This window comes from Equus caballus, chromosome 8 (assembly GCF_041296265.1).
Source record: "Equus caballus isolate H_3958 breed thoroughbred chromosome 8, TB-T2T, whole genome shotgun sequence".
Classification (NCBI taxonomy): Eukaryota; Metazoa; Chordata; class Mammalia; order Perissodactyla; family Equidae; genus Equus; species Equus caballus.
In genome coordinates this window covers 8,914,253-8,937,772 of record NC_091691.1, presented here as the reverse complement: position 1 = coordinate 8,937,772, position 23,520 = coordinate 8,914,253, and the positions used below count along the sequence as shown (strand labels likewise).

The 23,520-nt window shown below is 45.4% G+C and overlaps 1 protein-coding gene across 1 annotated transcript in view; it reads left to right on the top strand.

Annotated features, from left to right (window-relative positions):
- Positions 1-23,520, top strand: part of ZNRF3 (zinc and ring finger 3) — a 150,554-nt gene that overhangs the window by 902 nt on the left and 126,132 nt on the right. The gene's annotated exons all lie outside the window — the stretch shown is intronic.

The window sequence follows — 23,520 nt, the reverse complement described above, 5'->3', positions numbered from 1 at the left end:
CCAGCTTTGGAAAGAGAAGTGATGAAGGATGGGGTGGTTTGCTTCAGGTCGCAGGCTGTGCTTCGCATCCATGCTTGTTCTTTTGGGGAATAGCCGAGGGGCTGCACCACATCTGGTTCTTCCCTGGAACTGCCGCCCGCCGCACCTGGGCGCCTACCCTCCTGCAGGGCTCTGGACAAGCAGCAGCAGGTAGAGGAGCAGAGGGAGCTGGCCGAGGAGGAGTGGGGATTGCGGGTGCCCTGGAGTGGCCGTGGAAGGCAGCCCTCGCTGCATGCCTCAGATTACAGAGGGTGGGAGGGAGGCTGCCTGCCCGCTCCTCGGCCAAGGACTTCTGCGGAGGGCCTGGAAATCGGGAGACCGAGTCGCTCACTGACAGGCCCCTCTACCTTACTCCAGATGAAAGGTCTGCATTCCAGAGGAAGCTGGCTAGGGAGAGTTTTAAGCTGTGCGCACTTTTTGGAGGAGAGATTCCCAGCTGAAGCCTCTGCGGATGTTGAGCTGGGTAGATGCTTTCCCGCTTCCTTGGCTATGATTTGATAAAATCAACTTGTTAGTAGCCGGCCAGCGCACTTCTGGTGGTTAATATACATGCCTCAGATGGGAGCGATTTGAAATGGTTGGCTTGTCTTTGAACCTTTTGGGGATGATAGGGTGGCTGCCGGGCTCTAAGCGTTGGGCCTTCTGCACTTCACTCTTGGGAGAGTTATGAATGAAGAGAAGGGGAGTGTTTGGAGTGACTGCACAGCAGCCTCTTCCTTTTCCCTCCCCTGGTGCAGACTCCGAGCCCTGCTGGATAGGACAGGGAGCTGTGCAGCTTGGCTCCTTGGAGGTGTGTCCTTACAGAGCTGGAGGAGGCACCTCGGCTGGGCGATTAATCAGCAGCATTGCCTTACAGGGCTCTTATCCCCATCTTAAACTTCTGCGGGGTAAATAAAAGGGGAAGCATGTTCTTTGAGTCCTGGGACTACATATGTTAAAGTCTTTTGGGCTTTTTTCTTTGATAATGTTATAATTATGGTCTTTATAAGCTTTCGAGGTGATGCTCTGCTGAAGATACCTACGCATTTCAGGCACAGCCTTTGAGAATATTTTGGATCTTAAAGCTTGCTCCTTGTGACTCCGTGTTTCTCTTCAAGACCTTTCCTGTGCCCTGATGGCTTTAGAAATGTTTGATTTACAGCCTTGCAAGAGAACAGATGTTTTAACGTGGCACTTCACTTTTTGAAGGAGACTTTTGAAGTTTGCGATTTTTATCTGCACGGTTTTAATTTCTACTCTTTTTCCACGGTAGTTTGCCCGGCGAGCTATCCATTATGAGTAGTGCTATGCTGTAGAGGTAATCTTGGGTTTGCCATTTAATACAAAATTAGCAGTTTAAAGACATCATTTGTAACTATTTTATCCTCGTGAGTAGAGAGATAATGTGTGAATTTGGCAGAAGGAATCTATTCTCTTTTGAAACTTTTTGAAGTGCTTATCTAACTCTTTTGTAGTCCATTAGCCTGCTCCCCGCCCCAAAATAAGTCAACAATTGCTAAGTAAAGAAAAATGACTTAAACGGTATTTAATAAGTTTACCTGTTAAGCAATCAGTAATAGGTGTCCTTAATTTCCTTATAACTGCTGTAATGTTGGTGAGTTTATCTGAGCTGTCTGAATAGTCATTTCTTGATGTTTTCGCCCTATATCTTTAATAACTTGATTGGGGGCACTGGCTCGCTGAACCTCTGTGTGCATGGAAGGCGCACAGTGTGGCTTTCAGCGCTGTGTGTACAGAGGCCGGCATGCTTTCATTAGTTCTTCGAATGCTGCCCAATTGAAGTGGCTGGTGTGGCCACTGTCAGCCCTGAAAAAGGTTTTTCTAAGGAAAGCTGATGTTTTAGGACTGCCGAGAGGAAACGTAACGTTTTCTGTGAGAAATGAGAATGTAGAAGAAACAGACTGGTGTTCCGCTTCAGATTAATCGTGTTTTCTGAGCGTCCTTGTTGAACTTTTCAAACCTCCTTTTATTTACTATCTTGAAAAAACTCTGCATGATTTGCTCTTTAATATTTTATAGTTTTGAAAGCAGAGTTCATTTTCCTCATAACTAAACCTAAAGAGTGGTACTCTAGTGTTGCTTTTGTTAATTCCAGTGGGGTTTGGTAACACTGCTGTTCCTGGTTTAGAGGAGAAAAAAACCTGTTTGGGAGTCTCTCTCCTTTAAGAATTCTAAGATGAGACCTTGGTTTATATCACTCGTTTTTTTCCCCCCTGCCTATTATATGCAGTGAAAATATATGTGTGTATATGTTTAGACAATAGATACTGTCTCATCATCTGGTTTGCCCAGATATTTCTAATTGGAGTAGCTGTTCAGGTCATTTGCATGGGTTAGGGTAGGAGGAGGCCTGGTTAGCAAGTGTGTGTGTGTGTGTGTCAGTGTCAGAGAGGTAGTAATCCAAACCTTGGGATTAGTCACCCGGAGTCTTGGTTCTCTCGTTGTTCATTTTAGGCTGAAATAACTTTCCCAAGGTCACCAGTGCTCTCTGTAAGAAGAGAATTTTTTTTGATGTCTTCATCTGTGAAAGTTGTGAAAACAATGTGTGGCTATGAAATGCTATTAATTACTTTTATTATCTAATTCATTCATGCAGCATGAAAGCCCATTTGCTTCTGAGAGTGTCAGCGTCCGGTGTGAATGCTGGAGGAATTAATTACGCTTCTCCTGTGGTTCTGAAGCGTGAAACTTTAAAGGGTTCTTAGACATATTGATACATATTTCATCTTTAAACCAATTTGTTGCTATTAATGAGGTCATTATCTGAAACTTTCAGACTTGGCTGTGCAACTCCCATGGTTAGCGATGTTAAATAAAGGCCTGATTAAACACTGGCTAGTAGTATGTGGATTGATTAAACAAAGAAAATTTGCATCGGTGGAGATGAAAGATTGTTTTAAAGTGGAAATGCGTTTTTTTTTTTCTTGAAGTCAAATATTTAGAAACGCTTGAGAAATCCATTTGTAGAAGAAATCTGAATGATAGGCTTTGTGTAACTTTAAAATCAGCCTTTCTGGATCCTGGGTGAAGTGTTGAATGGTCTTGAAAGTACAGGAGAGCTGAGGACATTTAAGAACTAAGCCAGTGCCTTTAGCTCTGAGGGGTGTGAGGAGAGTTGGGTGGTAGGTTGGAAAGGCTGAGTGAGGTCCTTAAATATCCAATCTTAACTAAGGGTATCACAGGAATAATTTTAGGAACCTAATTCCTCTGCCTTGTCTCCGTGTCAGTGTGTTTCTGCAGTTAAGCATTTGATCAAACACTTTCTTTTCATCTCCATTTTAAGTTAACTTAACAGGCCTGCCTCTAAAAATTGACTTGGCCTGATAGAACAATTGTGTGCTGACAGCTGACCTGGATTTACACAGAAAGGGATTGCCGACTGTCTTGTCAGAAGGGCCTTCTTAGGTTAAAACCAAGCATTTGATTTGGGGGAAAACATTAGGGCTGTGTTTTGACCTTACAATTCTTAGGGACTCTTGTTTTCTGTCTTGTTCCCTGAGATTCCATGGGAGTTACTAATGCAGTTCTGAATGGAGACAAAGATGGAGATGCTAAGTGTGGAGTCTGTAGACTAGACGGAAGGTGGTAATGGCTTCCGTTTACCAGCATTTATTATGTACAGGGCACTGTGCCAAGCACGTCACATGTTTGCTCATCTCATCCTGGCTTTAACATGGAATTAGCAACTATTGTTAACCCATTTTACAGATCAGGAAACTGAGGCTGAGAAAGGCTGAGAAAGTTTGATTTCTCCAACCTCACACAGCAAGTAAATGATAAAACCTGGATTGAAACCCAGCTCCGTCTTACCCCTTTGTTCCTATTTTTGCCAAATAAGTAGAACTTTGCTGGTTAGGTTTTAACATTAAATCAAGTCTAATTTTTTTTTCTGTTTTGCTTGAGGAAGATTAGCCCTGAGCTAACATCTGTGCCACTCTTCCTCTATTTTATATGTGGGTGACTGCCACAGCATGGCTGATGAATGGCGTAGGTCCATGCCTGGGATCTGAACCCGGGCCACTGAAGCAGAGCATGCCGAACTTAACCACTAGGCCACGAGGCCAGCCCCAAGTCTAATTTTTAACAATCTAATATAGAGGTTCTTAACCTGAGGGTCACAGACTTCCGAAGATGGCCCGTGAACCCCTGAAATTATACACACCATCTTGTATATGTACACAGAATTATTTTCCTGAAAAGATATACGGTTTTGCCTTTTGGAAGGTTCTGTGATGTTCCTCTTCCCCTAGAAGAAAAAAGAGAAACACTGATCTAGTACCCATCATTAAATAGTCGATTACTAAGAATTTGAGTGGAGCGATGTGGGGCTCAGCCAAGCAGGAGTTGTAGAGAAGTAAACTCTAGGTTTATGTGTCTCCACTGAGCGTATTCATTTGATAGATGTTCACCAAAGCCCTGTTCTGTACCAGACACCGTATTGCTGCTGGCTTCTGGAGTTCACAGTCTCTGATAGAGAGAGACGTGTGTAAGGATAAATGGTAATCCTTCCCAATTGGATTTCCCCGTAGAATTGAGCCCTTAGTCCTTAAGGCATCCGTTGTCTATAATGAATTAACTTCTCTCCTGTGCCATCTCTCTGGTACTAGTTAAATGCATTATCCTTGGGACAAGTGAGAAAACAGTCACTCAGAGAATTTCTGCATCTAAATGGTGAAGTGCAAGAAGGAGTTGATCTGAATACGGGCTACGGGAAAGCAGAGTATAACTGTTCTTTTTCCACATTCATTGGAAAATGAAATGGAGCATCTGTTGATGTTTCATTGCCTTAAGAGCAGCTCCTCATACCTTCCCTTGTGGACCTGGGCTCTATGGGTGTGGGTCTGTTTTGCTCACCCTTGGATCCATCCCTGGGTTCCCAGTGCCTGCCGCTTATGAGACACTTGATATTGAGTGAATGAATGATGGATTTAGAGTAGACATCAGGCAGGCAGTGGGTCAGTGGGCTTGGATTAATTGATAAGAACAGCTTCATTTGGCTTGGCTAATAAATTCTGGGATTATCTTTTCTTTTTGGTTATTTTCAGAAACTTGCTTGATTAGATGGCTGGTTTTGATAGACCCACTGGTATTATAATACTAGGTTGTATGAAAGTGACCTGCGTGTGTGCGTGTTCAGGGGCGGGATACCTGACATTATAAAGATCTGAAGATGTTCTCTTCTTGATAAAACACTGAGTATTGAGAAAGCCTTAATGTAGACAGCTGTTTTGCATGGACAGACTCGTGAAGAATAGTTCATGGCCAAGCCCTGGTGTCCTTCGGAATAACTGGGAAGGCTTGGTATGCAGAGTCATCATTAACTTGAATATATGCCACATGGAAACTTTGCTTCTTGATGCTTTTCCCTAAGTCTGGAGAATGTGGATTTGTAGTTCATGACAAAAATGATGTTTAAATCCATCTTGACAACCAGCAGAACCAGATTCAGCTCTTAGCGTGTTAGTTAAGGAGACGGAGGTCCAGAGAGGTGAAGCGCCTTGCCCAGGGCCATGTGGTGAGGTAGAGGCGACCTGCGATAACTATTCAGGTCTCCTGAGTACCAGGCTTGGAGCCTGTCTGGCATCCTTGGCTGCGCCTCGCCTCAGAATACCAGGAAGAGCAGATCTAGAAGCATGCTTTACAATCAGGTGTATCGTCGGGGAAAGCCACTCGTTCTTAAATTGTACATTGGGTTTAAGTGGTTGCTTTTCTCCTGTAATTTAAAGTTTGAGTTGCTCGGGCCTTCTCTGTCAGAGCTTTTAAAAATAGCTAGTATTGATTAAGTGCTTCCTGTGTGCTATACTCACATTTAACGGTCGAGGTAGATGGCATGCCCCAGATTTTCAGACGAGGAAACCAAGCTCAGAGAGATGAAGTCACTTGTCGCGGTCACTGAGCAAGTTGGCAGTAGGGCTGAGATTGAAACCCAGGTCTATTTGCTTCTGAGCCCTTTCTGTTTCTATAAGAGTGCATCACTTGGCACCTTCTTCTGCTTGGGATGAGACTGTGGGATCTGATGGTAGAATTTAGAGTCAGGTATAAACCCAGACTGACTGACCAAGAAATGAGTCTATAACTTCAACTGAGAAAACTCTCTACCCTTACAGAGATTTGTTTCTTACTTTCCTTCGTTCTTCTTTTTTTCATCACGGAAGTCTCATTCTAACTTGTTTTTTCCACTAAGAGCCAATCTGCCAAGTTTGGGAAGAGGGCCACCAGTGATTTGAAGTATACAGTTGTCACTTGATGGCACTTCCCTTCTTTTTTGTCTATTGGGAAAGTTGGAACGGCCCGAGTGTTCTGGCATCGAAAGGGATTTCTGGTGTGAAACACACCCCCTTCCTGTGGCTGATTTTTTAAGAGCCATTTTGGGTTCTGCGTGGCTTTCTCCAAAGGGATCATGTACCATGTTCATCACCTTTCTTACTTTGCACAGATGGACCATTCCCTAACTATTTGATTTAAAAGATTGTATGAACCTGAAGCCGTGGATTCTCGCTGCTTGTTCTATCCTCCTGGCCATTAAAACTCATTGTGGCTACTGCGTTCCTTCAGCCAGCAGACATTCACTGCTGCCTTCTGTCCGCCAGACCCTGTGCGAGTGAGGCAGCAGGCAGGGGAGAGATGCTGTCCTTGCCTGCAGGCAGCTGAGAGTAGAGGGCAGAGAGCATGCTAACCACAGTTCCTTTCTGATAGGACGTATCTATAAGGACACTAAGGAAATACCTGGCCCAGGGGGCTAAGTTTAAGCCTGGGCAACCCAGTGGGAAGAAACATGTATGTAACGACACAGTACTTGGATTTGAGCCTTCTGGCCTTTTCCAACTCATTTTTACCTACCTTTGAGGTTAAAGCTGATAACCCCTTTGTGGAGACGTGCCTTTATACCTGTCAGACAGGATAGGGAGGAGGGATAGAGTAGAGGTTCTTTGTTCTATTTGTAGCTTGAATGAGATGTTTTAAAATCTGACTTTTAGTGGCTCTGTTGACTCATGATAGTGTGAAGAGAATGAGGTCAGCCGGCCCATTGTGGTTCAAGGGAGAGCATTTTATTTTTATTACCCTTAAGATGTGTTGTAAGACTTGATATTAATCCCCTTCTCTCCCCAGCAGCCAGTGTGATATGGTTGTTTAGGAACTCAATGTGTAGAGTTGATTTGGTGAAAACAGACTTTGATGATCCTGGAAGTTTGAGGTGAAAAATATGTGTTGGAAAAGGGACTTCTGGTCTCCCAGTGCTGCATTTTTAAAATAAAAGGGGATGTGTGTGCTCAAATAGGTGTGTATAAGGTCCCATCCAATGCTGTAAGAATTTGATTAAAACTTGATTTTCTACTTGAACTTGAGTTAATTTGAGTATCCCAGCTTGTCAGCAGACATTTATCGAGTTCCTACTGTGGATACAGTCTAGAGAAGAAACATAGCTTTTATGTACCTATAACATAGTTTATGCTTTTCAGATGTTCCTGTGATTTCTCCCTTACAAATCTGCGCAGTTGAATTAGCCCCACTTTACAAGGGAAACAGGCTGAGAGTCTAAGTAAGCTGCTCGAGGCCACAGAGCTGAGACTGAACTTGGGTCACCTGAAGCCAAAGCTCACTGACCCACTTGCCTGAGGACCCAGGTGTATCTTGGTAAGATTTAGGCAAGATGTTAGAATTGATTCATTTTATATTACCTCTAGTCAGGGCCAAAATCTTCCTTTAAAAAAAAATCATCCGTATCTTATTTTTTAATTATAAAAATACCTGTTTATTATAGAATACTTGGAAAATATAGAAAAGTATGAAAAAAAATCAGTCCCACTACCTACAGATAACCTGTTAACCTTCGATGTTTTGGTATAGCCTCCTTTCTTTTTTTCCCGTGAGCTTGGACAGATTTTAAAGAAAATTGGAAAAAACATTCCCTAGTGTTTGTGGTGCTTCCTCCGCCTCGAGTATTTTCCTGTTGCTAAATACTCAAACAGTTGTACTGTCTGTGTAACATATTCTCTGTTCCATTATTATAAGTAATGCTGTGAAGAACATCCTTTCTCTGTCTCTTGATTATTTTCATAGAATACAGTTCTAGAAGTGGGACCACTGGATCAAGCAGTAGAAACATTTTTAATGCTCCTGATATGTAGTGTCAGTGTGCTCTGCAGAAGAGTGTTCTGTTTATACACCCCTACCGTAAGGCCGGCATGTGTGTTTCCATGCACCCCTGCTCACAATGGGTAGTATTTGTTTCTAAAAAAAAAAAAAACCCCAAAACTTCATAAAAGTGAAAGTCTGTATATTCCTATCATTTAGTACATAGTAAAATACGAGCTTTTTTCCTCTGCCGTGAAGATCTGAGCTATGACTGTCTGCGTTGAAGGGGAAGGTGCCTGGCATGGTACCTGGGTGCCTCCCTTTTAGGTCTCTCTGAGCACGATTCAGGCGCAGGGGGCTGCCCTTGTGTTCTTGGCGGGACACAGCGGCTATCCAGGCAGACAGCCGTGCTCACAGGCCCAGAGAAGACCTCACGGAAGGGACCACTGTGCTGTCCGCACACCCCATGGCAACAGGTTGTGGCCCGGGAGGGTGCTGCTGCATTTCCTGTCTTCTGTTCTGCCTCCTTCCCAGGCAGCAGGCTCTCTGCTTACGATCAGGCTCTGTGAATCTGGTCTCTCATTCAGAGTGGCGCTGTCAGTTTGTGCTGGGCAGAGACAAGTAGAGCCAAGCACAGACTTTCAGGGGTGCATTTAAGGAGCAGGCCCATGGGCTGAAAACCGTTCCTTGGTATTTTGTTTGATTCCTGTTAAAAATCTAAATATTTTACATAAAAATCTGGGGGTTTAGCTCTTCTTGAAAAATTAAAAGATCTGTCAATGCTGGGTCCACATTCCCACATGGCAGCAGCCTGCCCCAGTGGAATAGCAGATGTCCTCTTCAGATGGAGCACAGGGCCTCCAGTTCTTGAGTCTCTCTTGCATCGCATCGGCTTACTTCACTCACTCATAATGCCTTTACCAATGCCTGGCCCCAGTAGGCATTGGAGTTTGCCATCCTTTCTATCTCTGAAAGTTCTGAAGCTGAAAACCTTTAAGTTGTACTTGGTGAGTTTCCTTTCTCTCCTTCCTCAACCCTCTGCGTGTCAGATGTCCATTAGTGGCTTTGTGACATTTCAGTGGACCCCGTGAGCCTCACGTTATGCTACTGGGGAAGGCTGAGCTGGCCCTGACATGACCAGCATGTTCTTTTTACTTTAGCATAGGTGCTTCCATTTTCTCTTGGACCTCTTCAAGGCTGAAGTCTTGGAGCCATTTGGCCTGTGCCTTCATTAAGATCTTTGTCCCTTGTCTCTTTTTGTTCCTTGCTTTCTTTTGACTCTTAGAGTTATTGTTTGAGCTGGAGAGCACCCGGAAAATGGTATGGCTCTGCTCTCTTTTTACAATGAAGGAATACGGGCAAGGGCCTTGGACCTTTGGTCACAAGAGGAGCTGGGGTTAGAACTTGGATCTTGGCGCTCCCAGGTGCTGGTCTTTCTAGAATGGCATTCCACGTTGATAGTGGAATTCCAGAAAATCTTCCTTGTGCCTGGTGCTTTAGGGTCCTAGCGCACTTTCACTTGTTTCATCCTCTCAGTGAGGAGCGCCCTCCCTGGATCCCCCCCAGAAGGTCATCTGCTGTTCAGGTTGTCCCAGTTGCCAAAGCTTGTCCCACACTTGACATAGAATGCTTTTCTTTGTACCAAATTGTATCCTTTTACATAAATGCATTTGACGTTGTCTGTTCAACCCCTTTGTGTGATTTTTAGAAATATCCCTGGGTACCTGCAGACTTGGCATCTTTTCAGAAAGTGCCTCATTCTTGGAGTAGGTGGTAAGCAGACAGCTAATGGCATGTAAAGAATGTTGCAAGCTTGACTTGCAAAGCCATTTCAAAATTTAAATCAAAGTAGCTTGTGGCCGAGTCAAAGGGAAACTGGGTACTCACGATGCTTGGTTTGCTTTCCTTGCTGACCTTACCTCTTCACTCCAGATGCTGCCTAAGCGTCTCCCTGCTTTACGTTTTCTTTCTTCCCATCACTTCTTCCCCTCCCCACTGGATTCATCTTTCTAAGTAACCTCTGGTCACGATACTCCCTCGATCAGAATCTTTCAGTGCCTTGCCATTGTTTACTACCACACTGAGTACAGTCATGTGTCGCTTAATGACGGGAATGTGTACTGAGAAATGTGTTGTAAGCCCATCTTGTCATTGTGCATGAACATCATACAGTGCACTTACCCAAACCTAGATGGTATAGCCTACTGCACACCCAGCCTATATGGTACTGATCTTATGGGACCCTGTTGTCATGCAGTCTGTTGTTGACTGAAACGTCGTTATGCAGCACGTGACTGTACAGAGGTGACCTGGCTCTCTGGCCTCTGTCTCATTCTTGCCTCTAGGATGGGGCCCTGGATCCTGTGTGTTCCCTGAGTGGTCCTGGGCGTTCCTCCCTCTATGCCCTTCATTTTGGATTGCCCTTCTGCGGGAGTACATTTCTACGCCTCCGTCTTCCTGACCCCCATGTTTGCCATCTACACTTCTTTCCCATCTCTCAACTCTCACCTGCAGTCAAACTTCCAGTCCTTCCCATCAAGCATTTGCAAGTTCTACCAGTATGTTCCTTTGAACCAAAGCACTCCATTTTTCACTTCTCAGCCGGTCTTAAATTCCTTGTTGTAGGTATTCTTTTATTAATGTTTTCTTTTCCCCACAAGATCACAGCTCCCAGTAGATGGGGATTATGTCTTACTCATCCTGCTATTGCCTTGCAGCAAAACTCTTAACTATTTACTGAATCGAAATTCTTCTTCTAGATCATAATACTTCGGGGTAGGATAGTAATGGGGATGTTAGTGTGGCTAGAAAAAGACTTGGCTTTTTGAGGGAGAACTTGGTATGATTGTAGAAACACTTCATGAGTTTTCCGACATGGGTGTGTCCTAGGGCTATTCCAAATAGTTGGGATGGATCAGACTCTTAAAATAATTTTCACCTTGCCTCTGCTCTCCAGGAGGTCTGGAAAAAGGAGGTGGGACAAGGAGATGACACCATCTAACTCCTCCCAGCCTGGCGTGTGACTGCCTGGGTACATTGTTTAAAGCATGCTGGAGAAGAGAACATCTCAGCCTGACTGTAGACTTTAAGGGAGTGTGTTTTATTTAAATATGAATAATATTTGGTAGCACTTTGAGAACTGTTACTTTTGGGAAACAGCAAAAGTTACATGTAGCTCCAGTATGACCCCTCAGAAACAACTGTATGTGGGTCCTTACTTAAAGTTGCACCATATTGTTTCCTCAATTTTTTTTTTTTTTTTTGCCCCTCTTTGGGAGTTCTGGCGTGGGCCTTGATCCTGTGCTTAAGTCTAGGGTGGGAAGCAGTTTTAAAGGACTACAGTAGTATTTCTAAAGAGGCCAGCAGGTGTGGGAGAAAGTTAGATTTCAATTTAATAAACCTTTGATTTTCTACTCTTTATGGGGCCCAACTGTAAACATTTGGGAATTATTAAATTATTGTTTAGTTATGGACATGTTAGCATGTTGAGACTTTTGGGTTATTGTTGCTGTTTTTGTGGTGATTATAAGGGCACTGGGACCTTCAGGAGTACACCAGAGTCTGTCCATGATGTGTTTTATGTCACTTGTCCTAGAGGGTTTTCAAGGCTTTTCATGGCCTGTCCACTCCAGAAATGTCCCAGTGCCCATCAGTAAATGTTACCCTCATCTAGGGAATTAAATGAATAGATAATGTATAGTTTTGAAGTTTTGGGTTATTAGGTTCAAATCTCTAGAGCACATATAAACTCGCTTGTGGCATTAAATGTGCCATGTGGGTGATTTCAAGTTCCAGTGGCAGTGGTAATTTTTGCATTTCCTGACTCTTGTGTTTAAATTTGCAGTCTCAACATTGCATCACCATAGGTTTTCACATTTAATGAATATTTATGTTGAGCCGAGTTCTATACGAATGCGGTGGTTTCTGACTTGATTATAGCTTGCTCTGTACTGTGGCCAGGAGTGCCCTACAGACAACAGAGCTGGCACATGTCTCAGCATGCCAAGCCCTGGCGGATGTGGTTAGGGACCACGGTGACTGGTGCTCCCGTTACCATGCCAACCTTGTTTTTGGAAGGGGGAGGCTCTAAAACAGCAGTGGGATGGGGGCTGAATAGTTTTGAATATTTCAAGCAAAATTATTCCCTCTGTGTACCCCTGCAGGAAGATGTTGTAGAAAACTCTAGAATTCTTACTACCTGCTCAGGTGACATTAATTACTTTTCTTATTTACTTTTGCGAGACTTTTAATTGTCCTCTTGCAGACTTGTGGAAGTTATATGATGGGCCTTTCATGTGTGAATGTCTTCCCTACTTGCTGCAGGGTAAATAGGGAATCTTCTGGCTCTTAATATTACAAACCCCCTCCTCCCACTCCCTACCGACATCCCTTGTCCTCTGGTAACTCTAATCTAGTGATGGCTGATTGGGGAAGGGGGGAGGAAAAGAAGAATGGGAGGGAGGATGGGTGGGGGAATCCAGCTGCTTATCTTCATTATTCCTTTCCCCCCATCCCAAGAAGGCCTATCTTCTCCCCTCACTATTCTTGTATATTCAGCAAAGACCATGGTCGCAGGTGCCATCACCCATAAGTGGGATCTCGGGATGCCTGGCTCTCAAGCTTTGGCAGGCAGGCCTGTGACGGGAGGAGGAGGGATGTGTCCCTGGCATCCCACACTGCAATGCTGTTTGCCCTTTTGCACAAATGGTGTCCTTTGTGGTTAATTCTGCGGTGCTTGGTGTTGTGTGGTGAAATGTCGGGAAGAGAACTGATCGGACCTGGTAAGCCAGGTGGGAACCCTGAATGGCAGAGCCGGATGGGCCTCGCGGGCACCCTCCGCTCTCTTCGTGCCCCTGTACAGGAAGGGACCTGAGCTGCTGGAGGCTGGAACTTGTGCAGGTTCAACAGCTCAAGCAGTCTCGTGTTGTGGAGGGCTTGCACTCAAGGGTCAGCATGCAAAAAAGCAAACCCCCTACCCCTTTGAGTAGAAACTTACTATTTCAGAACGGGAGGCTGACCACAAATTTAACCTTTGCTTGCTGACTTGGAGTCACCTCTGGAGTCATCATTAGATCGTATCCTCCTTGAGGGCAGGGCTGGTGTCTTGATCTTTTGACATTTCCCTTCTCCAACACAGAGTCCTTTTGTGTGAATTAGGAAAAGCTGCCCCATCCTCAAGATACCTGACTTCTGCTGCAGTAAATTGGTTATAATGTGGATCTGGGGTGACCACAGATGTGAATGGCACCCTGTAGAGTTGTGCAGCGTGCAAGGCTGTCTCCCTGTTGGCTGATGTGGCACCTGTCTATAAGTTGTTCCCTCTTCTCCAGTGCTTCTCCCTCAGCTGTTCTGATTTGCTGCTTCTGATTTCTTTCTTTTGAGGAAGATTAGCCCTGAGCTAACATCTGCTGCCAATCCTCCTTTTTTTTTTGGCTGAGGAAGACTGGCCCTGAGCTAATATCCATGCCCATCTTCCTCTACTTTATATGTGGGATGCTTGCCACAGCATGGGTTGATAAGCAGTGCGTAAGTCCGCACCTGGTATCTGAACCGGCGAACCCTAGGCCTCCGAAGCAGAATGTGTGAACTTAACCACTGCCCAAACCAGGCTGGCCCTTAGCTTCTGATTTCTGAGTCCACTCCTAGAAAACCAAGGAGCCATGTTTGTTAGAATTGTGTGTAAAGTTAGGAAACAAGATACCAAGGGGGCATAAGGAGGTTTAGTATGCAATTTCTTGACATCTGTTTTACCTGCCTTTCTGCTTTGTCTCAGCTCTTCTTAGGAGGTGAGCTGACTAGAGTAGGGTCCGTAAACCTTGGGTACGTTGTAATTAAATGGGTAGGCCTTTTGTGGAGCAGAAATGGGACTACCATTTTATGGGAGAAGATACACACGTATTCCTACTAAGCAACTTATAAGTTAACTTTTGGACTAGAACCTGATTTGGGTATAAGTTTTCTGTAGTTCTCTGTTATCACCACAACTTTGAGCCAGCTCTATTAGAGGAGTTGGGAGGACACTTCCGTGTCATCGGACACTGACATGGCTGTTAGGAGCTGTGATTTTCATCTTTTACGTGCAGACACCCAAGGTTTGCCAGGTTCCTTAAAGCATGTTGTAAATTTTGCAGAATGAGGTGGTCCTCAGTTTCCTTTGCTGATGGAGAGGCAGCAGAGTGCCGAGTGTGGGGCCAGACTGCCTAGGTTTGGATCCCGGCTCTGCCAGTCACCTGCTGTGGAAAGGTGACCCTGTCTCTCTGGGTCTCAGTTTCTTCATCTGTAAAATGGAGATAAATCTCTTCTAGATTTGTTGCAAGGATTAGATGAATTACTCACAGCATACAATTTGTGTTTAGTGATGATGAGGATGATGATGAGGAAAATAACATGCCTAGTTTCATGATGTTCCGCACATATACTAACATTTATGTTGTAGTTTCCAAATGGTTGAAAATTTTTATTCAAAAGCGGTAATTTATCAAGGTTAAATAATCCAGAGGTGCTACTCATTGGGAATAAAAGTGATCATATCGTAGGAATCACTTTTTAACACTCTCAGTACCTTACTACTTGCACCTGTGTCCCTTCTCCCCTAGTGTGGGTCCATGGGCTCCCCAGAGTGGTTCTTAAGTTCTGCAAGAGGCTCATGGTGTTCGTTCCTCCCTGACCCCCAGTTCCCTCTCACCTCTGCTTCCTGGGAGCGGTGCTTTGCTGCAGCCTCATCCACTCATCCCTGTGCTCCACAGCTCGATCATTGTCTAGGCCCTGAGCTCTGTCGTGCACGTGCACGCACACACCACCCAGCCACACACACACATGAACTGCGAGTCCTGTGTAGAGGAGGCTGGGTTCCTAGGCCTGCCTTCCTGTTGTTCCTGAGGCCACATGGCCTGCATACGGGCATGATTGCTCCGAAGGAAAGCTCAGTGGTTGATTGCTTCTCTGGATCCGGCCAGGGCATGTGGAATGTTGTGAGATGCTAAGGCTGTACTCTGGGGGTCTAATTGTGTGGGACCTGTGGCAAGCACAAGTGACTTCAACACTTGGTTTGATCCACTGTGCAATTTTGCCAAAGCAAATACCTTATTAATCTTAACCCTCCAAATTAGACTGTTGACTTTTTCTAAAAATGGGAATGATAGGAGTGCATTGTGGTGTTTTGTTTTTCTACTTCCCCCCCCCACCCTGCTCTGCTAATACTGGGCTATGCATTCTTCTCCTTGAATGGAGAAGGTAGTTTCCATCTCTGTCTACCTCCTTCTCTCACATTCCTGAGACTGGGTGATGGAAAGATGCCCCTTCTCCTTCTGTGCAGGTGTGCACATGGTTTCTCCAAGAGGTTCCACTTCTTTCTATGTCAAGGCCAGAGTCCTGCTCCTGAAAGGATCTTCGGTCTGATGGAGCTTTCCTGACTGGGGCTCTTCCCGGTTTCCTTAGATTCTGACCCAGAACGCATGCAGGGAAATTGTTGGGTGACTTCCTGCAGTTACCTTGTGTGTGTCTGGGGAGGCTCAGCCATAATTTCTTGTATGGCGTGCGAGCAAATGAGCAACGTCAGTAGATGAAGGCTTCGCACTCAACACTCTCAACGTGTCTCGGGTAAAGGACATACTCATAGGATAGGAAGAATCTGGTATTAGATAGCGAACTTGTTCTTATCTAGTCCAAACTAGAAAAAAAGTTGCCTCCAAATAAGCAAGCAACCTCACCTCACCCCGGAAAACAACTCCGGGTCAGCCCCCTTCCTCCTCCTCTCTCAGCCTCTCCCTTTACGTCTGAGGGGACCTGGTGGGATTTACCAGCTTTGAAGTTTCCTAAGGTGCTATTTTAATACTTTTTTTTTTACATCGCAGTTTCGAGACCGATTTAACTAGATTCTGGAGGGAGCTTACTTTACAGCATTCTTAAGAGCTCGGACAATCTTGAAAGAGTTAAACTCTAATTAGCTCATTCCTAAGGTATTTAATGCCCTTATTAAAACTCAACTGCTCGTTCACTTTTTTCTTTAGTGAATCAGATTTCTTGAGGAGCTGAGCCCTCGCTCCTCAGATCACAGGCTCACATGTTGAAGCTGGCAGTGCTAGAGGCTAGTTCCTATCTGTGTGACAGCATTTTTAATTTAACAGGACCGCCTTTGATGTTCCCAAATATTTATAGGCAGCTTTAGATCATTTCAGCGTGTGCTTTCTTTTTCTTTTCTTTTCTTCTCTGTGTCTTATTTTTTTAAACTGGAGCAAAAGTTCTTCCTCATGCAACAGCCTTCCTTTTATCCTGTTAGTTTATTTTTGTTTCCTTTGCAGCTTTGGCGAAGGCGCTTTGGCTGCATTCACACACACGAGGTTGACCCTTCTTTTTGCTGCTTTGGTAAAGGCCACCTCTCTGTATCATCCTGCCCGGTTGAGATTGCTTAAGGCGCTTCCATTTGTCCGCTGACTTTCTAGAGACTGAGTTTTTTTCTGATTTGGCTCAGGAATCTGCTCTCTGGCTGACCTGAAAGCTTTCAGATCAGCGTGGAGACCTGGGCAATGTGTGTGGAGGTGTCTCCTTATGGATGACCAGGCTGCGATGTCCCACCTGGCCTGTGCGTGTTGACTGGGCCTCAGCAAGTTATGATTTATAATGTAACTTCGGCAGATACTGTCATAGCTGGGCAGGAAATACAGATAGAACACTCTCCTGATCTTTGCAGGCTTGCTCCAGTTGGCTCTGCCGGACTTCTTGGCTGAAGTAATGGAGAATCGTAGACTTTAGTCTCGGGGATGGGAAAAACAGAGTTGCATGTAGATTTGTTAAACCATTAAGGAAAAGGAAAAAGAAACTTTGTACCAATTAAAACAAATGGCAGAACAGAGGACAGTATTTCTCCAGCCTGGACTCTGAGTAAACATTCTGCTTGTGAAACAATCCAAGTTGTTGAACTCTCGGCTGCTGTTAGTTACCTGGGTCCGGAACATTTCATGGCTGCCTCCACCACTGCTGGCTCTGCCTCCTGCTACATGGAAGCCTTTTAGGGCTGAAGGTCACGGAGGTGGTTGGTGAAATGTTTGAATGAATGAATACCATGTTGGACACTGTCCTTGGGGCTTCGTGCTAATTGTCTCCTCAGATCCTCAGGAAGATTCCGAGCAATAAGAGGTTCCATCCCTGTGTTTTTAGATAAGGACACTAAGGTGCGGAGAGGTTTAACACAGCTAGGGACTGGAGAAGCTGGCCTGGATCTCAGGACTGTGTTTATAGCCTCACCATAAAGTAGTTTGAGGCAGGTAAATCTGATGGTGGTCAGCTGATGTCTTACAGCTAAAAAACCTCTTGTGGCTAAAATCTGTGTGTTGCATTCTGAGAGCTCAGAGCTCACCAGGCTCTTTCTATGCTAGGGGCACAGAGGTGGAGAGCACGGCCTAGAGCCAGACAGGCATGCATTTGCATCCCGGCTCTGCCACTGCCGGCTCTGTGACCTTGGCAGGTCACCCAACCTCCCGAACCTCTGTTTTCTCATCTCTAATATGGGACAGTATAGCTTAGACCTCTAAAGGATTGTGAGGATTAAGTGAGATAATATATGTAAGGTATACAGTGTTTATTTACGTGTTAGTACCTGTGACTATTGCTGCTATAGAACTGTTACCTTTAAGGAGTTAACAGTCCTGTGGGAAGGAGAGTCAGGTAGACCAGATAAGCTAGCTATTAGACGGTCAGGTAAACCAGGTAAACTTGGCAGCTACAGCAGAGAGATGTGCGTGTGCTTAGCGGGGGCCCAGGACTGAGCCACTGGCGTGAGTTTCCTGTTCTTTCCTTGAGCAGATGTGTACTGAGTGCTTGTTCCGTGCTAGGCAGAGCCATTGAGTCATGCTGATTCCCGACCCCTCCCCCTTCTCCGCCCTGAAATTTCCCTTTCCCTTGGGGGAATTTGAGCTGAAATGTTAATTGACTTCTGGAGGAAGATTTCCTGAAGTCATTTTCTCATAAAACCCCAAGATGCCAAATGGCACAGCCACACACCGTTTGACAGTTTATCGTGTATGGCTTTGTGCTATCCTTCACTATTATTTTAATCTTAGCTAATTTTCCTGGTCTCTTGTACATGAGAACTTTACGGTCCTTGAGAATGACAGGCAACTCTCCCCAGGAGCAGGTGGTGATCCTTTTGTTCCCCACACTGCCCAGATGGTGTCCGTGCCTTCTCATGGTCTGGTTCCGTGGGGATTTGTTGATAAGATTTTGCTTTGATTTGGTTTTCCAACCCAGTGCCATATTCAGATTTGATTACCGGCACTGTGGCTTTTTTCTCTGCAGTTTCATTGTCTCTATCATTGGTTATCTTGAAACATAAGTCCCACTCCACATTCCCCACCCCTTTGCAAGCAGTGGGGATGGTTGCACACTAGAGCTTTGTAACACGGTGCCTGGTCCAGAGTGGACGTTAGTATGCTTTCACTGGTTGACTTGATTGGTAACATATTTAACAAAAATATTAAGTGTTTTTAACAAAAAATGCGATCGAACAAAAGATGCAATTGAAAGGCAGTTGCTATTGTCTTTATATACTTAAGAACCCAAATAGGCCTTTCTCTAAAATAGTTTAAGGTCATTTCTGTGTCTTTCCTGTTGAGTTAGTGAACTTTCAGTGGGAAGTGGGCGTTTTCTAAATACACTGTTGATTTGAAGCTAAGATGATGTCCTAACTCCTTTTGGACCATGAAAATAATGTTAAGTTTTGATTTTTTATTAATGTTAATTTTGATCTGTTTGAAGGTACCACTAGGGTGGGTCATTTATATTTAACTGTGGTAACCATGCTTTCTTTAAATAACATGTTTAACTTCACATCAAAACTGGCGTATATTCAGTTAAAAAAACAACTGATTGAAAGGATGGTTCAGAAGAAGGGTAAATGAGAGAGAAGGCAGCACGTGACTGAGGTTGGCTGCAGGTCAGCTACATAGAGTTAACTGAGAATTAAGCAAAGCCCAGATTTCCTTCCAAAGAAGCCCCGACAACCCTGTACGTTTATGTACCTTCTCTTGGGCGTCTTGGTGGCATCCTTTTGTCCATAGTGCACAGTGGCCGTGCTGTGGATAAGGCAGCAGCATCTGGGAGCACATCTTGAAGTGGTGTTGGGTCGTGGGCAAGTCTGTTTTGGAGGGGATGAGTGGGCATCAGTAACTGGCAAAACTGGGACAGAAAGAAGTCCGGGAGGGTTGAATTAGTACCACTGGGGCCTGTAGGTGGTGATGTTTGCATTTTCTCACGATGCTTATGGAGCATCAATTTGCCCCATGTCATATGGGACATGTCTGCTCCCCCTTTGGCTGTCAGGACTAGGAACGGGAGCAGAATCTAGTCTGCATCGGCACTCCTTCCTCGGGCTTAGCTGGATTGCTGGATGCGTGGTCAGTTGGATGCAAGTTGGTTTTGCCCAGGAAAGGGAGAGCCTGCGTTGATAATACAGTGTTAGGACCTGTGCTTGCAGTTGGGTTTTTTAAATTGATGATTAGATGTGTCTGGGCACGGAGCAAAGCCGAAGTTAGTGGTCTAGTAGAGACCACCGATTCCCAAGTCAGGGCCTAATGTCTCACTTGGGCCTTTCAGGCACACTTGTCTGAAGAAGCTCTTTTGGTTTTGAACCACTTGCCAAAGCTCTGAAGCCCTTCCTGATCTTCCCTCGTTGTTACCGCCTACGAGAAACTTGCCCTTGGAAATGAGCGGCAACCATGAGCCACAGCCTTTAAGTGCTGACCTGTCCTGGGGGCTTCCTGTTGGGCTTATTACTAACCCTATGTAGACTCTAGCTTTAGACCAGTTGTCACTGTATCTGTTTTCTCAGAAAATAGTCGAACCAAAACTTGCTGGTATAGAATGATGATGCGAATCAGGTCTGTGTGCCTGTGTTCTTAGAAATGTAGTTCAATGAAAAGAAGAAAGCACCTCCTTTTAACCCACGTACGTTCCTCACTTACACAATGAATTTGTTGAAATCCGGTTTGTATCTGGGAGCCTGAGTTTCTCCATTAGACTTTGGATGGGGGGCTGGCCCTGTGGCCGAGTGGTTAAGTTCGCGTGCTCTGCTGCAGGCGGCCCAGTGTTTCGTTGGTTCGAATCCTGGGTGTGGACATGGCACTGCTCATCAAACCACACTGAGGCAGCGTCCCACATACCACAACTAGAAGGACCCACAACGAAGAATATACAACTATGTACTGGGGGGCTTTGGGGAGAAAAAGGAAAGAAAAAAAAAAAAGACTTTGGATAGGAAAGGTAGCAAGAGAAAAAGAGAAGTAACATGGTGTTTTCTTCCCCTCTCGTGGATTTGAGCGGTCCCGAGCTCTTCATCACTGTGGTCTGCCTTGTCCCTGTATTCTCGGGTAGGAAGGTGAGGAAGTCTGCAGTAGGCCTTGGATGTTTAAAGGTGTGTCTCGTGGTGCTTAGTACCTTCTTTCCTGGAGCAGTTTGATGGATGTTGGGCTTGACATTTTCTGGATAGTGTTCACACAATCTCTGCTGGCCTCCTTCTGAGTGCCTGTAGGGGTAAGCATATGGGCCAGAGGGAAAGACAGAATGTGTCCCTGAGATGGTGACAGTATAACACACATGGGCTGGGTACCATGTGCCTGGGGCTGAGGGAAAGTGCCTAGATGTGCTGAGAATGTCTTGCGGGCAGGCCTCCCAAGGTTGCTAAAGAAGGCTGGTACTTGGATTCAGCCATGCGGGCCCTTGCTGGGGGGAAGGCATTCGTTACTGAGACTCAGGTTGGGTTGGCATCCCATGGGGCTTTTCCTAGTTTGGGGGGGCAACGAGTAGACCTGGTATGGAATGTGCTCATGGCAGAGTGAGGCCGTGGCTGGCAGACAAGAGACCTGATCTGATCCCTGGTCTGTAATTTAAGTGAGACCCTAGGGAGGCCAGCTTCCATGAGCCTCAGCCCCCATCTGTAAACTGGGGTGGGAGCCGGGTGAGGCCCCTGGAGGGAGGAGGGAAGATCTGTGTGCCTGGGGCTGGAGCAGGAGCAGGAAGCGGGAGAATCACCCAAACTGGAGAATCAGGAAGGGAAAGGAATTTCAGAGAGGAGTAGGGAATGAGCGGGAGGGGCTTTGAATGCTGGGGAAGGTGTTTGACTTTTATTATAGAGACCGGTGGGTCTCACAGCCACACGCAATAGATGACGACCTTGTACATGGCTGTGTTTTCGATGACACGACCTTCCCCCGCCCCATGTTCTCCAGCAGCATAGTTTGTCATTACAGCAGCCAGGGGGCTCAGTCGGGGGCTGTGCTTTCCTCCCCTGAGAGCAGCCTGGAATGTAAGGGAGTAAGTGATGTTCCAGTGACAACCTTGAATTCACTTTATTAAAGATAAATAAATTACGTGCCAACATTGGCCGTTAACTGTTATTAGTAACAAATTGCTCTCCACCCATACACTCAACCATTCATGACACCTTGGGGAAATGTGCTGTTGTGGCCTTTTTTTCTGAGGGTTTTTTGTATACCACAAGTACGTAGAAACTTCTGGGGAGCGATTCATCAGCTGTCTTTCAAGTTCTGCCCATAACCCTCATTTGGGGCTCCGTCTGTTGGCAGTCCGGGGTTTCAGAAGAGAGATTGCGAGGTCCGTTAGGATTGGGCAATAGAGTGACAGGCTGGGTTGGACATTTTTCTGGTTATTGACAGGCCTTACTGTGGCTTCTCCCAAATGAATGAGGAATATATTTTTCTAAATCCAGCCGTTGAGCCAAATGAGCCACACTGGGATAAACTCTGTTTGTTTACAAATTATGTAAGAGAAGGGCCTGGCCATTAAATTCTCCTGGGCCCAGAATTCCTACCCCTCTTCAAAGTTGTAATCAAACTAAACAAACACTTTCCACAGGAACTCCCTCCCTCCCGAGAAACAGGAGCAGATGCTCCTGGGAGGCCTTCTGCAGCGTTGGAATGTTTCAAGTAGAAATATGTAACCAAGGTGAAGTTGTTCCAGAAACGTTGCTTGCTCTAGCCAGGACCAAAGCACGCGTCAGCTTTTTTATTTGCGGCAAGAGGTGCAGAATGAACTGGGCCAGTCCACGCGGAATTTTCTCCAGAATGTTTAATTTTCTCTTTTCATCTTCCCCTGCTTCTCATGGCTTCAGCTCCTTGTGACCTTTATTCCTTTCTGCTTAAGTAACTTTTTTTTAGCCTGATCCTTATCTCTTAGCTGTGCTGGATTACATCTGGGGATCAAGGAGCCCTCCTCTTAGCTAAAGCACTCAATTATTGCTTCTCCGAGCCTATGAAAGAGTCAGGTGCAGAGCAGACACTCCAGGGGAGCGAGGCTGAGGCTGACTTGCCTTTGTTGTCCTGGTGAGGCAGTTCTTTTTGGGGTGGACAAGGCTCAGGGACATAGTTTCCCAGCTCTTGCTGATTTGTGTCTTTACTGCGTGGCTTGATTTATTTTGGCTCAGGAATTCTTGAGAGCCTCAGGCACACCTGTATTAAAATCAGGTACACTTTCTAAAGCCAAATGCAGATTTCTCTGGATTGTGCCGCAAGACGAGCTTTTCTCAGGGTGTCTTCTGAAGAACACCAGTCCTACAGAATGTTCTGGAAGGGGTTCCATGGTGACTTAACTTTGAGAATACTGTTTATCATAGTTCTCTCTTAGAGATTGACTGCGCAGTGGTGAATCAATGGCTCTGAGAAGTCCTGCTGAAAAGGAATCTAAATAAACTCTATTCAATCTGACATTTCCCAAATATGCTTGATCACAGAACTGCTTTTTCTCAAAGGCCCCAAGGTGCTGTGGGAAATTCTGCTCCAGCTAACTGGTATTAGGTTGGTTTAGGGTCTGTGCTTGTCTAGCTGGTGTCCCACGGATTGTGAGTGTGAAGGCCCAGATTGTGTTAACTTACGACTTCCCACAGGGCCCTGGGATATACTTATCACCCCCACAAATGGCCTGAATGCCTTTCAGCTGTGTTTCGATCGTTTCTTCCATTTCCGCTTAGTACGTTTGTGGTCTTCTGTGTACTTGAGTGATGGGGTAGAGAGTTGTAGTATAAAAGAACCAAGAAACAGTGCCTCTCTGAGGAATTTAGTTTCTACTGCGGTGGGAAGATTCAAGAAGGAGTTAAACAGAAATAATTCTCCAGCGGGTATGAAATGATACCAAAGCAAGCCCAGCACTAGCCCCGAGAAGCATGTCCTAGGGGCATTTGTGGGGGCGCAGGAAGGAGGACCTTTGTGGTATAGCTGTGGGGACCTGGTAAGCTGTGGGGAAGATAAGATAGAGGAGTGCCTCAGCAGTGGGGAAGTCCTAAATGACTTTTCATTAGGCTTCCTTCTGTGCTTAACACATGTACGCGTGTAACAATCTCTTAGACTCCCCACAAAGTTGGCGTGTTAGAGTTGGATGCAATGCGTGTTAAGCCTCTGG